General features: G+C 38.0%; 1 protein-coding gene and 1 pseudogene across 5 annotated transcripts in view; one reads left to right on the top strand and one right to left on the bottom strand.

Annotated features, from left to right (window-relative positions):
* ESYT3 (extended synaptotagmin 3) overlaps positions 1-18055 on the top strand; it is a 90064-nt gene that overhangs the window by 45663 nt on the left and 26346 nt on the right. The window lies entirely within an intron of this gene.
* On the bottom strand, positions 3438-5948 carry LOC119510046 (annotated as a pseudogene).

The following is an 18055-nucleotide window of genomic DNA, read 5'->3' as shown; positions in this document are numbered from 1 at the left end:
CTTTTTTGACAGTTGGATCTTCAGTATTTTCCAAACAAAACATGGCCAGGAACCATGCAGGCGGTGCAGACAAGATCCAGTGAGCCCTGGGAGAGGGTCTGAGAAGACTCCAAAAAGCCCCTGTTTTTCCCTGCACTTTCTGGTCTGCCCAGCAGATGACAGTCTTCTTCTACCTATTCCCATCAGCCCTACAAAGTCAGGCTGTTATAGCATTTAAAAAAAAATTTCTCATTATATATGTTTTTTTCTTTTCTTTTTCTCACTTTTTATTTTGAAATGCTTTCAAACTTACAGAACAGTTACAAAAATAATACAAACCCCAACAGAGAACTCCAATACACCCCAACCCCTCCCCAAATAACCAGATCCACCAATTTTACCATTTTGCCACATTTCCCATATCATTCTATCTATCTATCCATCCGTGTGTCTATTCATCAGTCCATTTTCTTAACATTGAGTCTAGATTGTATACATCATACTCCTTGCATACTTAATACTGCCATGTACATTTTCTAAGAACAAGGATATTCACTTATGTAAGTACCTTGAGTAAAGTTACCAAGTTCAAGAAATTTAACATTGATACAAAGCTTACAGTCTATTTTTCCATTTTTTCATATGTCCCCATAATGTCCCTTTGAGCCTTTTCTCCTCCCATCCAAGATCATGTTTTGCATTTAATTGTTGTCTCTTTACTTGCTCTTTATTCTTTTTTTTTTAATTGTGAAAAACATATCAACATAAACTTTTTCATCTCAACTACTCCCAAGAATACCATGCAATGGGATTAATCACATTTACAATATCGAGGTACCCTCACCACTTCCATTACTGAAACTTTCCCGTCTCCCCAAACAGAAACCCTATACCCATTATGCATTAACTCCCATCCCCCCAGCCCCCACCCCTGGCAACATATACTCTAATTTCTGTCCCTATGAGTTTTTCTTTGATAGTTTCTTTGTAGTTGCCATGTGGCTTAAATTTAACATACTAAATGCATAACAATCTCATTTGCTTTGGTACCAACTTAACTTCACTAGCATTCACAAACTATGCTCCTATACCCTTCTCTCCCCCCACCTTTATGTAGTTCTTGTCACAAAAAAGACATTTACACATTAGGAGTCCAACACCACTGATTTATCATTACATGTTATGCGTTTGCTTTTTAGATGCTGTAGGAATTAACAAGTGGAGTTACAAACAAAAAATAACATAATACTGGCATTTATTTTTACCCATGTTGTTATCATCACCAGAAATCTTTATTTCTTAATGCAGTTTCAATCTATTGTCTAGAGTCTGTTCCTTTCAACTTACAGAACTTCCTTTAGCATCTCTTGTATGACTGCTCTAGTGATGATGCACTCCCTCAGCTTTTGTTTATCTGGGGATGCTTTAATCTCTCCCATATTTTTGGTAGACAATTTTGCTGGATATAGAGTCCTTCATTGGCACTCATTTTCCTTTCTGCACTTTAAGAATATCATCCCAATGCCTTCTTGCCTCCACTGTTTCCAAATAGACAATCTAATTGTGGCTACCTTGTATAACACTTTGCTTCTCTCTTGTGGCTTTCAGAATTTTCTCCTTATCTTTGGCATTTGACAATTTGATTATAATATGCTACAGGGTGGGTCTATTTGGGTTTATCCTGTTTGGAGTTCATTGAGCATCTTGAATGTGTATAATCACGTCTTTCTTAAATTTGGGACATTTTAAGCTGCTATTTCTTTGAATATTCTTTCGGCCTCTTTCTCTCTTTTTTTCTCCTTCTGGGACTCTTACAATGCATATTATCCTTGATGGTCTCAGGCTCTGTTCACTTTTCTTCATTTTTTCCTCTTTCTGCTACTCAGGATGATTTTAATGGTCTTATCTTCAAGTTCTCTTGATTCCTTCTTCCAGCTCCAATCTGCTGTTGAACACTTCTAGAGAATTTTTAATTTTTGTTTTTGTAGTCTTCAGCTCTGTTTGGTTTCTTTTCATGATTTCTATCTCTATCGATATTCTCTTAGTGTTCATTTCTCATTTTCCTGATTTCTTTCAGTTCTTTGTCTATGTTTTCATTTCATTTAACTCTTTGAACATATTTTTAAAAGTCTTTGTCTGGTAGTCCTATGTCTCATCCTCCTCGTTGTTGCTTTCAATGCTTTAATCTTTTTGCCCAGGCCATTTCTTCCCATATCTTTGTATGTTTTGTAACTTTTTGTTAAAACCTGGACATTTTCATATTTTGATGTGTTAGTATGGAATTTAAATTCTGGAGCATCTGTTCCTTAGGCTTATATACAGCTAATGTTTTGACAGAGCTTTCCTTGAATGCCAGGAGCTCAGAAAAAAGGGGAGGAGGAGACAAGAAAACACCTTTCCCATTCTTTGCAAATTGGCCTGCGCAAGTGCTCTCCTTCAGGGCTCATCCCTACAATGAGTTTAGACAATAGCTCCAGGCCAAGGTGTAGAGGTCTCCTTCTTTCTGTGTATGCCTCTTGTCAGGCATGAGCATGTGGTTCTAGAGATTCCCTCGTTTACACAGTTCTACATGTCTCTTCTTCCCTGGGAAACAGTTTCCTCACAGTCCCAGGCACTGCACTGTATGTCCTACAGCCAGTCGTCCTTTGCCTCAGGCAACATGACTTTACTACTCTCCCACAGTGTTCTATAGGAGAACTTGGTGAGCCACCTTCTACACACAGGGCAAGTTCTGGAATGTTGAGTCCCTCAGGCCACCACCAGAGAGATTGGGCCAGATATACATGCTCCTAGTATGTGCACAAGGGTTACTCTGCTCCCTCCAGAACCATGATCAGGGATCTACACTGGGAGTGTGGATCACCTCCATGCTGAGCCAGTGAGGGGTGGTGGAGGAGCCATGAGATCCTACCAGTTTAAGTAGGCTTTTCTTTGATTCAGTGTTTGCCCTTTTACTGCAGTCCTTTAACTGTTTTCTGGGGCTTTGAGAAAGATGTTTCTGTCAGTTCTTGCTGTTTGTTCAAAGCTTCTATGGGGGGACAGAGCCCTGAAGAGTCTCACTCCACCATCTTGATTGGGATGGGGTCTCACTAATACCTTTTGAGAAGTACTATTAGCCAGTAAAAATTCATCCTATCAACTACAGTCAGTCTTTATTATTCCATATTTGAAAATTTGCCTACTCACTAAAATTTATTTGTAACCCTCAAATCAATTTTTTTCAGCATTTTCACAGTCATTTGTGGACATGCACAGAATGGTGAAATATTTGAGTTGACTGACATGCACATTCTAAGGTGAGGTCGAATAAAGCAATGCTCTGCCTTCTTGTTTCAGCCTCACACTGTAAACAAGTGACCTTTGTGCAGTATGTTTAATGCCATGTTTTCCACATGGTTTGGTTTTTGACGTTGACTTTTCTATTTAAAATGTCCCCAAGCATAGCGCTGAAGTTTTGTCTAGTGGCCCTGAGCACAAGAAGGCTGTGATGTGCCAGTAAAAAAAAATCCGCCCCTCTTCAAATTCTTCCCTTTAAAATGGACATTTTCTACCCTCTAGTTTTTCTTGATTTCAATCCACATTAAGTAAAGTTGGTATTTAGATGGATCTGTTTTCTTTGGCTCCTTCTTCAGCACTTTTATCTCTTTAATGTCCATTCCTTTCATCTCCTTTGACTGTATTGTGAAAGGCAGTTCTGGGAAATGGAATTCCTTCATGCCAGATCTGCAAAAATTCAACTTCTTTTTGTTCCTGTTTGCCATTTGTTCACTTTGACCTGTTCACTTATTAAATATACCCTTCTCCGTCTGGTTTTTTTGTTTGTTTGTTTGCTTGTTTGTTTGTTTGCCTGAATGAACAGTACAGTTTATAATACTAGAAATCTTCTTTAATCAACTGCATTGAAGATACCACATTAATGCAAACTTGGATCACAATGGAAGCAAAGGAGTTATTTCAGGTTATTTGCTTTATTAAATTTGCTTTGCTTTTTTTTAAGGTGTTGATTTGTGATATTTGTGAGTTTGTTTTTTTTTAATTTTTTTGTAAAGTTTAAATTAAATAAAATGAAAAGTAATAACAATATTTAACATTTAAAAATATAATCACCCTGATGGCACAATAATTTTCTGCCATTCCTGCCTGAAATTCATAAACTGGATCTCAACATGAAGAAACACTAAATAAACACAAATTGAGGAATGTTCTTTAAAAGGATGGTTCAGCAGTCTTCAGATATGTCCAGATGAAGTAAAGAAATGATATATATTCAGATGAAAGAGAATAAATGTACCTGGAAACACAATGCAATGTTTGACATGTGACTGGTAACGGTTATTTTTTTTCTTTCTTCATTTCTATCATTTTTATTATTATTAATAACGTGCTTGGTCTAAAGGACATTACTGGGTAATTGGTGAGGTGTGGGCAATGCCTCTAGTTTAGATACTAGTCCTAAACCAAGGTGAATTTAATGATTGTCATAATGTTTCTGTAAATACACAAGAGAATGTCTCTGCTCCTCGATGAAATTCTCCAAGAATATTTAAAGAGATAGACATACTGTTTACACATTAAATTCCAATGTTTGAGGAAAAAGAATTACTATACAAACAATATATAACAACATCAACTTGGTGAAGAAAATAAAATAAAATTAAATAAATCAACATTAGATGTTTGGTTGCCCCCTTTATGAAGGCAGAGGGTCAGATCAGGGTGAGCTTTCACTGACCTGCTTTCATGGGATATGAGAAGAATGGTCACAGTCTGTGCCACCTGGGCCTACTCTCTTGGGCACCCACATATTCTGTTTCGGACAGGTCAGCAAAGTTTTCTACCTTTGCTAATATTCTTCAGAAGTTGGACAAAAAATGTGCCCCTTCTGGGGATATTTCCACCCAAGGCTGGCACCATGTAAAAGGGGGTCTTGGGTTGTGCATTCACAGTTTCCAGGGGAACACACTCAGTTCAGGGCCAGGGGAGTCTGGCTCCCAGAGCAGGGATTTCCCTTAGGGCCATAGTAATTCCAAAGAGTGCCCAGGTGGTCATGGGTGCTGCAGAATCATCCATCTTCACTTTCTCCAGCCTGCATGGTCCTCAACACTTCCCCATCGCCTGCACGCTTGGGGTGCCCTTTACATTTTCAGAGCATGGGAGCTGCCATTGTGTTAAGGCCAGTAGCTTAGCCTCTCCATTTGGCTTTGAATGAGACCTGCATCCTCTTGTTTACTATTAGACATAACTTGTTCAATAGACTGTGAAGAAGTACATCTCTTTTTTGCTTTTTCAGTTAACCTTGGATTGGAGTGAGTGAGATTTGAATGTGATTTGCAGTTATTAAATTACTTCTAGTTAGCTTGATGGGTGGCATCAATATACAATCTCCAGCATGAGGGTCTTCTTTGCAGAGATTGGCAGGGTTTGGTGGTTCAATGATTAGAGGTTTTGTCTCTTGAGACATAGCATAAGCATTTTCAATTGTGTCCTTCTGACAATGTCCACCTTATACTCTTTTTTTGGTTTAGAGGTATTTCCTTTTCTTTCTTTGACTTTCTTTCTTTTGACTTTAGTGACTCTGATTTTGATTTCCTTGGGCTTTTTCTCTTTTTCCATTTCTTTTCCCAAACTGAACCACTTAGCACTTTATTGGTACACATTGTTTTTCTTTCCTCTTTTACAAGTTCATTTTCTTTAGATTTTTTTTTTTCTTTTTTTGGCTTTATGAGTGAATTGACTTTTACTTCTTATAGTAATTTAGCTCTCAGTTCTGGTGTGAGCTTTTCAATAAATCATTCTCTCAAAATATTCTCATGATGCGAAAGATCAGTAGAAGACATCCTCTCAGCAGGATCAATTTGTAAACAAGCTTTTAAAATGATTTTATGGAGTAAGTCCAAGTCAGAGCTGCTAGGACGATAGGGATTTCCAGTGGCCATCTCAATGATCATTCAGCCCAAAGCCCAGATATCCACAGGTAAGGACTCTTCAACAAGAATTACAGCTGCTTTCTCTGCAGACACCATGGAGGCCAGGAGGCAGTAGGATGACATAGCTAAAGTCCTTATCTGAGGAAAGGCTGATGGCATCCAGGGTTACTCTGTCATATGGAAAGGCACATAGTAATGTCTGCTAGTGCTTCTTCTCCTGGGTTCTGGTTTCAAAATGGCTTTCTCCAAAATGTCTCTGAGCCTCTATCTCTCATAGCCTCTCTCTGTTATAGCTTTTTGACAGATCCTCTTTGAGGCATCTGAAACAGTGGCACCCAGCAGCCTCTGACCAGGAGGGGCTGAAACTATAGGATCCTGCTTTCTCTCTTCACTGTCAATAACTAGCTCAGTGCTGGGCTATGTCCTTCTCTGTACTCAGGGCAGAGGACTCCCATGGCCCCCCACTCCATAGCCACCCCCCAGGCAAGTGGCTGTCTGCCACTGCTTCCCTCAAGGGTGGGGATGGGCACCAGGAGCCTCAGGTGGAATTACTCACAGTCTCTGCAACTGTTTCTCAGTCTCTTTGTCCTTCACTTCCTTGGCATAGTACTGACCTCTCCTTGCCTCTGGATCCCCAAACAGTTGATTTGGACAGTTTCTATCTAACTACTCACTGCTTTTGGGTGAGAAGTAGTTTCTGTAGTTCCCTCCCTAACCCTTTATTTTGGAAGCACCTCCTTGCCCGTTTTTTAATTGGCTGTCTTTTTGTTGTTAAGTTCCAGGATTTCTTTATATATTCTGGATATTAAATCTTTATCAGATATGTGGTTTCCAAATACTTTCTCCCATTGTATAAGTTGTCCTTTTACTTTCATGATAAAGTCCTTTGAGACACAAATGTTTTAAAATTTTTGTTGAGGTCCCATTTATCTATTTTTTATTTTCTTGCTGGTACTTTGGGTGTAAAGTCTAAGAAACCATTGCCTATCACAAGGTCCTAAAGATGCTTCCCTGTGTTTTATTCTAGGAGTTTGATAGTTCTGGCACTGAGGTCTTTGATCCATTTTGAGTTGATTTTTGTATAAGGTGTGAGGTGGGGATCCTGCTTTTCTTCTTTTCATTATTATTTTTATTCTTCTTCTTCTTATTATTATTACAAATGTAGATCCAGTTTTTCCAGCACATTTGTTGAGGAGACTGTTATTTTCCAGTTGAGTGGTCTTTGCCCTCTTGTCAAATATGTGACAAGAATTTGAGAGTTGATTTCTGAGCTCAGTTTGATTCCATACTGAGAATCAAACTGCCATAAATGCAAGAGTTGATTTCTGAACTCTGTTTGATTCCATAAGTCTCTATGTCTGTCCTTGTGCCACTACCATGCTATATTGATTATTGTGGCTTTGTAATAAGTTTTAGGATCAGGAAGTGTGAGTCCACTAACTTCATTCTTCTTTCCAAGATGGCTTTGGCTGTTTGGGACCCCTTACCCTTCCATATAAATTTGATGATTGCCTTTTCCATTTCTGCCAAGAAGGTTTGTTGGAATTTTGAATGGGATTGTATTGATTCTATAAATTATTTTGGGTAGTATTGACATCATAATGATATTGAGCCTACCAATCCATGAACACAGAGTGTCCTCCCATTTATTTAGGTCTTCTTTGATTTCTTTTAGCAATGTTTTGTAGTTTTTGTATACAAGTCCTTTACATTCTTGGTTAGATATATTCCTAGATATTTGATTTTCTTAGTTGCTATTGTGAATGGAATTTTTTTCTTGATTTCTTCTTCAATTGTTCTTTGCTTGTAAATATAAACACAACTAATTTTGAGGTGTTATTCTTGTACCCTGCCACTTTGCTGAATTCATTTATTAGCTCTAGTTTTCTTGTGAATTTTTCAGGATTTTCTGTATATAGGATCATATTATCTACAAATAGGGCAAATTTCATTTCTGCCTTACTATTTGGATGCCTTTTATTTCTTTTTCTTGGCTAATTTCTCTGGCAAGAACTTCCAGTATGATGCTGAATAACAGTGGTGACAGCAGATATCCTTGTCTTGTCCCTAATCTTAGAGGGAAAGCTTTCAGTCTTTCACCATAAAAAGGATGTGAGCTGTGAGTTTTTCATATATGTCCTTTATCATGTTGAAGTTTCCTTACATTGCTAGTATTCTAAATTTTTTTTTTTTTTGATCAAGAAGAGCTGCTGGATTTTGTTAGATTCCTTTTCTGCATCAATTGAGATGATCGTGTGGTTTTTCCCCTTCATTCTGTTAATGTGGTGCATTGCATTAATTGATTTTCTTATGTTGAACCACCCTTGCATACCAGGGATAAATCCCACTTGAACATGGCATGTAATTATTTTAATATGCTGTGGGATTTGATTTCCTAGTATTTGTTGAGGATTTTTGCATCTATATTCATAAGAGATATTGAGCTTTAATTTTCTTCTCTTGTATCTTTATCTGGGTTTTATATGAGGGTGATGTTGGCCTTGTAGAATGAAGTAGGAAGTGTTGCCTCTTCTTCAATTTTTTTGGAAGAATTTGAGCAGAATTGTAGTTAAGTCTTCTTGGAATGTTTGGTAAAATTCCCCTATGGAGCCATCTGGTCCTGGGCTTTTCTTTATGAGGAGGTTTTTGATTATTGATTTGTTCTCTTTACTAGTAACTGGTTTGTTGACGTCTGCTATTTCTTTTTCAATCAGTATAGATTGTGTGTTTCTAAAAATTGTCCATTTCATTTAGTTATCTACTTCATTGGCATACAGTTGTTCATAGTATCCTCTCAGTCCTTTTATTTCAGTGGGGTTGGTAGTGATGTCCCTCTTAATATTTGTGATTTTCATTATTTGTATGTCCCTTTTTTTTCTTTGTCAGTTTAGCTAAGGGTTTGTCAATTTTATTGACCTTTTCAAAGAACCAACTTTTGGTTTTGTTTTTTCTCTATTGTTTTTGTTTTTTTTCTCTATTTCCTTTATCTCTGCTCTAATCTTTGTTATTTCCTTCCTTGTGCTTGTTTTGGGTTTAGTTTGCTCTTCTCTTTCTGGTTCTTCCGGTTTTGAGGTTAGGTATCTGATTTGAAGGCTTTCTTATTATTATTTTTTAAATTTTATTTTGAAATAAATTCAAACTTACAGGAACAGTTGCAAAAACAATACAAACCCCATACACAGAACTCCAGCATACCCCGACCTGCCTCCCCTGATACCCCAATCCACCAACTTTAACATCCTGTCACACCGTTTCTTTCTTTTCCTGCCTCTCTCCCTCCCTCCCTATCATCCATCATCTATTGCTCTGTCTTCTGAACATATGACAGCAAGCTGCACACATCCTTGAACAAACAATATAATTCACATATACGATTCCCATGAACAAGAACATTCTTTTATGCAATCCCATTAAGTGCAGCTAAGAAGTTCAAGAAATTCAACATTGATACAAAGCTTACATTCTATATTTCCTTTTTTTTCCTTTCTTATGTCCCAACTGTGTCCCTTTGAGCCTCCTCTCCTCCATCCTCAGATCCCATCCAGGATCATCCTTGGCATTTAATTGTCATTATCTAGTTAGACTGTCTTTTTTTTTTTTTTTTTTCAGTTGTGGAAACATATATACAGCCTAAATCTTCCCATTCCAACCCATCCCTAGCATTCCATTAGTGGGATTAATCACATTTAGAATGTTGCAATGCTAACACCTTCCCACCATCCATTACTAGAAATTTCCCTTCACCCTGAACAGAAACCCTACACTCATTTTCTTAACTCCCCATTGCTCCTTCCTCCACGTCTTGTAACTCATACTCTACTGTTCATCTCTATGGTCATATTCTCTGATACTTTCTTTGTATTTACTGTGGGGCTTAAATTTAACCTCTTAAATCTATAACAATCTTGTTTTTCTTTGATACCAACTTAACTTCAATAGGACACGTAGACTATGTTCCTATACTCCTCCATTCCCCCACCTTTGTGTAGTTTTGTCAAAAATTACATATTTTACATTGAGTCCAAAACCACTGATTTATCATTACACTTTATGTATTTTAGATCCTGTAGGAAGTAAATAGTGGAGTTACAAATCAGAAATACAGTAGTATTGGTATTTATATTTACCATGTGATCTTTACTGGAAATCTTTTTCTTCATGTGGTTTCAGTCAATTGTTTAGTGTCCCTTCCTTTCAGCCTGCACAGTTTCCTTTAGCATTTCTTTTACGACTGATCTACTGTTTATGAAGTCCCTCAGCTTTTGATTATCCGGGAATGTTTTCATCTCCCTCTCATTTTTAACCTCCAGGTGTTTGTGAATTTTCTAAGTCTCTGAGGGTTATTGACTTCTATTTGTATTCCATTGTGGTAAGAGAATGTGCTTTGAATAAATTCAATTTTTTTAAATTTATTGAGGCTTATTTTATGTCCCAGCCTATGGTCTATTCTGGAGAAAGATCCATGATCACTAGAGAAGAATGTGTGTCCTGGTGATTTGGGATGTAAGGTACTATATATGTCTGTTAAATTTCTTTCTCTCTCTCTCTCCTTTGTTTGTTTCTCTGTTGGTAGGCCTAGCTCCTTTTAGTATCTGAAGTAGGGCAGGTCTTTTATTAGCAAAATCTCTCAGCATTTGTTTGTCTGTGAAAAATTTAAGCTCTCCTTCAGATTTGAAGAAGAGTTTTGCTGGATAAAGTATTCTTGGTTGGAAATTTTTCTCTCTCAGAATTTTAAATATGTCATGCCACTGCCTTCTCATCTCCATGGTGGCCGCTGAGTAGTCACTACTTAGTCTTATGTTGTTTCCTTTGTATGTGGTGAATTGCTTTTCTCTTGCTGCTTTCAGAACTTGTTCCTTCTCTTCAGTATTTGACAGTCTGATCAGAATATGTCTTGGAGTGGGTTTACTTGGATTTATTCTATTTGGAGTTCGCTGGGCATTTATGCTTTGGGTATTTATATTGTGCAGAAGGTTTGGGAAGTTTTCCCCAACAATTTCTTTGAATACTCTTTCTAGACCTTTACCCTTATCTTCCCCTTCTGGCAAACCAATGATTCTTAAATTTGGACGTTTTATTTTATCTATCATATCCCTGAGATCCATTTTGATTTTTTTGATTTTTTTCCCTATTCTTTCTTTTGTTCTTTCATTTTCCATTCTGTGGTCCTTGAGGAGGCTGAGTCATTGTTCAACTTCCTCTAATCTTGTATTATGAGTATCCAGAGTCTTTTTAATTTGGCCAACAGTTTGTTTTAGTTCCATAAGATCTTCTTTTTTTTTTTTGGCTCTTGTAAATAACCTAAAATAACTGTATTGCTTTCAACATGTCCCTACCATACCCCAAGAAAATTAACAAACCCTAACAAAACAAAGGAATAAGAAAAACAACCTGAAATAACTACTTTGCTTCCAACATGATCCTACCATACCCAAGAAAGTTTGCAAACCATAATCATTCCTGAGCATTCCCATAACATTGAGATTACCCTCAATAATCTGTTATTATTAGATTATTGTTCCCCCTTCACTAGTTGCTGTCTATCTCTAGGTCCCCTACATTCTACAATATAAAATATTTATTTTACATTTTTCACAGAGTTCATATTAGTGGTAACATACAATATCTCTATTTTTGTGCCTGGCTTATTTCACTCAGCATTATGTCTTCAAGGTTCATCCATGTTGTCATATGTTTCATGACCTTGTTCCTTCTTACTGCCGCATAGTATTCCATCGTGTGTATATACCACATTTTGTTTATCCACTCATCTGTTGCAGGGCATTTGGATTGTTTCCATTTCTTGGCAATTGTGAATAATGCTGCTATGAACATCAGTGTGCAAATATCTGTTCGTGTCACTGCTTTCATATCTTCTGGGTATATACCAAGAAGTGGAATTGCTGGATTGAAGGGTAACTCGATATCTAGCTTTCTAAGGAACCACCAGACTGACTTCCAGAGTGGCTGAACCATTATACAGTCCCACCAACAATAAATAACAGTTCCAATTTCTCCACTTCCTCTCCAGCATTTGTAGTTTCCTGTTTGTTTAATGGCAGCCATTCTAATTGATGTGAGATACCTCATTGTGGTCTTAATTTGCATCTCCCTAATGGCTAGTGAAGATGAACATTTTTTCTTGTGTTTATTAGCCATTTGTATTTCCTCTTCAGTGAAATGTCTTTTCATATCATTTTTGCTCATTTCATAATTGGGCTGTGTGTACTATTGTCATTGAGTTGTAGGATTCCTTTATATATGCAAGATATCAGTCTTTTGTCAGATATATGGTTTCCAAATATTTTTTTCCCATTAAGTTGGCTGCCTCTTCACTTTTTTGACAAATGCCTTTGAGGTACAGAAGCTTTTAATTTTGAGGAGTCCATTTATCTATTTTTTCTTTCATTACTTGTGCTTTGGGTGAAAGGTCTAAGAAGTGACCTCCTAATACAAGGTCTTGAAGGTGATTCCCTACATTATCTTCTAGGAGTTTTATGTTGCTGTCTCTTATATTGAGGTCTTTAATCCACTTTGAGTTAATTTTTGTATAGGTTGTGAGGTAGGGGTCCTCTTTCATTCTTTTGGATATGGACATCCAGTTCTCCCAGCCTCATTTGTTGATGAGACTATGTCCCAGATCAGTGGTTTGGGGGGCCTTATCAAAGATCAGTCAACTGTAGATCTGAGGGTCTATCTCTGAATTCTCAATTTGATTCCATTGATCAGTATGGCTTTCTTTGTGTCAGTACCATGCTGTTTTGACTACTGTGGCTTTATAGTAAGCTTCAAAGTCAGGAAGTGTAAGTCTTTCTTTCTATTTTTTTTTAAGAATGTCTTTAGCAATTTGAGGCATCTTTCCCTTCCAAATAAATTTGATAGCTTTTCCAAGTCTGCAAAGTAGGTTGTTGGAATTTTGATTGGAATTGCATTGAATCTGTAGATGAGTTTGGGAAATTGACATCTTAATGTCATTTAGCCTTCCTATCCATGAACATTTCCTGAGCATTTTTAAAGATTTTTTAAAATTAATTATTTGTTGTGGTCACCTTCTGGTCTTCTTTGTTGGTGTTTTCTGGATTTTTATCCTTTTCCTTTGGATGGACTACCATTTCCTGTTTTTTTGTTTGTCTGTACTTGTTGCACAGTGTACATTTCAATATTTAAAAATGTTAATGCTGGGATTTGTTCCCTGAGTTGTCTGTTTCTTGATCTCAGCTGTTGATAAGACAGATTTTCTTTAGGTTCAGCCCTCCTATCAGGAATGCAGTGTGTAGAGTCTTACCTGTCTTTTCTGGGCCTATTCTTATCCTGGTCTGTATTAGTTAGGGTTCTCTAGGGAAACAGAATCAATGAGGGTATCTATGAATATAAGATTTATAAAAGTGACTCACGCAACTGTGGGTATACACGAGTCCAAATTCTGTAGGGCAGTCAGCAAACTGGCAACTCCAATGAAGATGTTTGATGAACTCCTCAGGAAACGAACTGGCAACTTCGACGAACTCCTCAGGAAATGAACTGGGGTCTTTGACAAACAAGTTTGATGAACCTCTCAGGAAACGAACTGGCAACTTTGACGAACTCCTCAGGAAATGCTTCACTGGTCAGCCAAAGAAGAAGTGAAGGTCCTCTGTGTGTCTCGCGTAAAAGTCTTCAACTGATTGACTGGATTAAATCCAGCCAACTGCATTCTCTCATTCTGGAAGACACGCCCTTCGTTGAGTCATCAGTCACAACTGCAGCCAATTGACTGATGATTTAATAAACCAGCCTGTTGGTTTATTAACCAGCCACAAACATTCTTGCAGCAATGGTTAGGCCAGTGCTTGCTTGACCAGACAGCTGGGTACCATCACCTGGCCAAGTTGACACATGAACCTAACCATCACATGGTCTTATGCTTCTTAGTTGTTTTTAGTTTCCCTGTTTAGCAGAATTTGGTTGTCCCCTCTATCTCCCAGGATACAGACTTCCTTCTCCCAGGCATTTGAAGCTGGCAAATGATTGCCCTGGATTATCTGCCTCTCTAGTTTCCTACACTCCTTTCATTATCTCAAGCTGCTTTTGTCTAACGGGCAAATTTTGCAAGGGAGCACACTGGGGAGGACTTTCCCCAGGCAAAACAGGGCCAGGGACCCACGAAGGGGGTACAGACCAGCTCAAGTGCCCTGGAGAGTGGATCATGAAGGGGACCAAGAGCATACATACTCCATGGGTCCCCAAAGCTGAGCTTTTTGATCTGCCCAGCAAATGCAGCCTTTCAACCAACTTTCCCCTACAGCCATGAGGAAGCATAGTCTTTATGACTCCTCCGTCACTGCCTTTGTCCAGGGTGGGTTGGAATTATGGCCACCCTTACAGCCAGGCCCCCACTGATTTGAAGTCGCTCATCAAAAGCCATGATCAATGATTGGTCATGGCCTCACCTGGTCTTGGGGAAGAGGAATTTTATGTCCCTTTCTATCACCAGTGAGCTAGCCAGGGGTTGGACCTCTTGTCCGCCTTCAGTGAGAGTGGGGGATGGTCACCAGAAACAGCAGTGGGGGGAGTGCAATTTATTGATCTTCACCATAACTTACCAGCCTCTTCCTCCTGCTCTTCCCTGGATGCTGTACAGCATTCTCCTGGCCTCCAGAGTTTCAAAAGAGTTGTTTCCGACAGTTCCTGCCTGTTCAATAGTTTTTCTGGTAGAAGGATTGAGTGCTGGAGCCCCCTACTCTACCATCTTATTACAATACTCTGATCACTTTAATCTATTTTAATCCATAGGGTCCTTCTCCATCCCTCTATTATATACTTTGCAGTTTACTTGTTGAGGAAGTCAGGTTATGTCCCATAGTGTATCCAATAGTATGGATTTGATTGCATCTCTGTGGTGTAGTTTAACATATTCTTTATTCCATTATTTCTTGTATCTAGGGGTTGGAACTAGAGGTTGATTCCATTGAAGCTTAATTTTTTGGCAAGACTGTTTCTTAGGTGGTTTGTATATGGAAACATGAAATGTGGGTTTGTCTTTTTGTGACGTTATCAGTCATTGGTAATCACTGCCTTGACTCATTAAGTCATTAGAGATTATAAAAGGGTAACTATATAATTCATAATCCTATCATTTCTTCTTCACTTATTACTTCTATAAAGAGAATCTTTCCCTCATTACCATGTGGTTACCTGGAAAGACAATTTGTGAAGGAATAAATGCTTGATTCTTTCCTTTTATTTACTAATTTCCAAAATAATGAGTTAGTTCCCCCAAATCCATCAACAATGTCAAAGTAGTGTTGGTTGTTGCTGTAGTTGTTGTATCATCATGAATATATTAGATTTAGAACATACTCAGTGTATTTCAATCATTGCAGCTATTATCCTTTATAGTAACTCAAAATTATTCCAGGGGAGCCTCTTCAAGGAGCCCTGGTTCCTATTGCTGGGAAATGTTATCTGGTGACCAAAATCTGTCCACTAAGGGTGCTCAATGCTATGGGATTCGTCATTATTTCTAGGCTTTTGCAATGAAGAACTAGGAAATACAGTATACAATTTTAAAAGGTAAAATACATCGTTAATTCATACTGATACTTCAAATTCAAAATGAGGACCACAGGGCTTTTTTAAAATGCATTTTTATTGAGATATATTCACACACCATACAATCCATCCAAAGTATAAAATCAGTGGCTCAAATTATCATCAAATAGTTGTGCATTCATCACCACAATAAATTTTAGAACATTTTCATTACTTAAAAAAAAAAAAAAGAAAATCCAAAACATTTGATACCCCTTATCTCCCCCATCATTGATCCTTAGCATTGGTGTAGTACTCTTGTTACTGCTGATGAAAGATTAAGATATTACTGTTTACTATAGTCCAGAGTTTGCAATAGGTGTGTTTTTCCCCATATACCACTCTATTATCAACTCCTTGTGATAGTTTCATACATTTGTTTTAGTTCATGGGAGAAACTTTTCATATTTGTATTGTTAATCACAGTCATCGACCACCACAGTGTTTACTGAGTTATACAGTTCCAAGTTTTAAGTTCTGGGTTTCCTTCTGGTGACATATGACTCTAAACTTGCCCTGTCAAGCATATGCATACACAATTCAGCACTGTTAATTCTACTCACAATCATGTGCTACCATCACCTCTATCTGTTTCCACTCATCTAAATTCAACCTAGTTAAAAATTCTGTATATCATAAGCCACTGTTCCCCATTCTCCAGCCTCATTCTATAGCCTGGAAACCTACATTTCAGATTTCATATCTATGAGTTTACATATTATAATTAGTTCATATTAGCGAGATTATACCATATTTGTCCTTTAGTTTCTGACTTATTTCACTCAACATAATGTCCTCAAAGTTCATCCATGTTGTCGCATCCTTCAGGACATCATTCCTTCTTACTGCTGAGTAATATTCCATCATATGTATATACCACATTTTGTTTATGGACATTTGGGTTGTTTCCATCTGTGATGGTTAGGTTCATGTGTCAACTTGGCCAGGTGATGGTACCCAGCTGTCTGGTCAAGCAAGCACTGGCCTAACTGTTGCTGCAAGGACATTTGTGGCTGGTTAATAAACCAACAAGCTGGTTTATTAAATCATCAGTCAATTGGCTTCAGCTGTGACTGATGACATCAATGAAGGGCATGTCTTCCACAATGAGAGTATGCAGTCAGCTGGATTTAATCCAACCAGTTGAAGACTTTTAAGCGAGATGGATAGAGGACCTTCACTTCTTCGGCTGACTGGAGAAGCGTTTCCTGAGGAGTTCGTCGAAGTTGCCAGTTCGTTTCCTGAGGAGTTCATCAAACATCTTCATTGAAGTTGCCAGTTTGCTGCTTGCTCTATGGAATTGGACTTCTGCATACCCACAGCTGTGAGACACTTTTATAAATCTTGTATTTATAGATATCTCTCATTGATTCTGTTTCCCTAGAGAACCCTAATACACCATCTTTTGGCAATTGTGAATGAGGCTGCTATGTACATCAGTGTGCAAATGTCTGCTTGCATCCCTGTTTTCAGTTCTTCTGGGTATATGCCAAGTAGTGAGAATGCCAGATTGTAGGGCAACACTATAATTAGCTTTCTGAGGAACTGCTAAACCATCTTCCACAATGGCTGTACCATTTTACATTCCCACCAGCAGTGAATGAGTGTTCCTATTTCTTCACGTCCTCTACAACATTTGTAGTTTCCTGTTTGTATGAAAGTGACCATTCTAATAAGTGTGAAATGATATCTCATTGTAGTTTTGAAATGCAAGTCACTAGCTATTTCCCTTATAGCTATTGAAGATGAGCATATTTTCATGTGCTTTTCAGCAATTTGTATTTTCTCTTTGGAAAAACGTCCATTCATGTTCTGGTTTGCTAAATGCCAGAATGCAAAATACCACAGATGGACTGGCTTTTACAATGGGGGTTTATTAGTTCATAAATTTACAATTTCTAAGGCCATGAAAATGTTCCAATTAAGGCAGTAATAGGTTGATACCTTCTCTGAAGAAAGGCCGATGGCATCTGGGGTTCCTCTGTCACATGGGAAGTCACATGGCCAGAGTCTGCTGGGCCTCTCCCAGGGTTAGCTCCTGGTTTCCGTTGCTTTCTCCAGAATGTCTCTGAGCATGTCTTAGCTTTTCTCTCAGCTTCTGTGTATCCTTGCTTGTTTCTTTCAAGGGGTTTCTCTCTAAGTGTCTGGAGGTCTTCTCTTAGCTTCTCCAGGGCAAACTCTGGATTTTCTCTCTTAGTTTTTCTCCAGACATGTTTCTTTCTATGTCTCCCAGCATCTGGGTATGTTGTCAGCTCTCTTAAGGGCTCCAATAAACTAATTAAGACCCACCTTGAATGGGTGGGATCATTTCTCCATGGAAATAATCTAATCAAAAGATCCCACCCACAATAAGTCTGTACCCACAAGATTGAATTAAAAGAGCACAGCTTACCTGGGGTATAAAGTTTGAAACCAGAACATGGCTTTTGCCTATTTTTAAATTGAGTTGTTTGTCTTTTTATTGTTGAGTTGTAGGATTTCTTTGTATTATCTGGATATCAAACTATTGTTAGACAGGTGGTTTCCAAATTTTTTGTCCCATTGAGTCAGCTGCCTTTTCACTCCTTTGGAAAAGACAT

This window comes from Choloepus didactylus, chromosome 1 (assembly GCF_015220235.1).
Source record: "Choloepus didactylus isolate mChoDid1 chromosome 1, mChoDid1.pri, whole genome shotgun sequence".
NCBI classification, from domain to species: Eukaryota; Metazoa; Chordata; class Mammalia; order Pilosa; family Megalonychidae; genus Choloepus; species Choloepus didactylus.
This window is presented reverse-complemented; position numbering and strand designations above follow the sequence as displayed.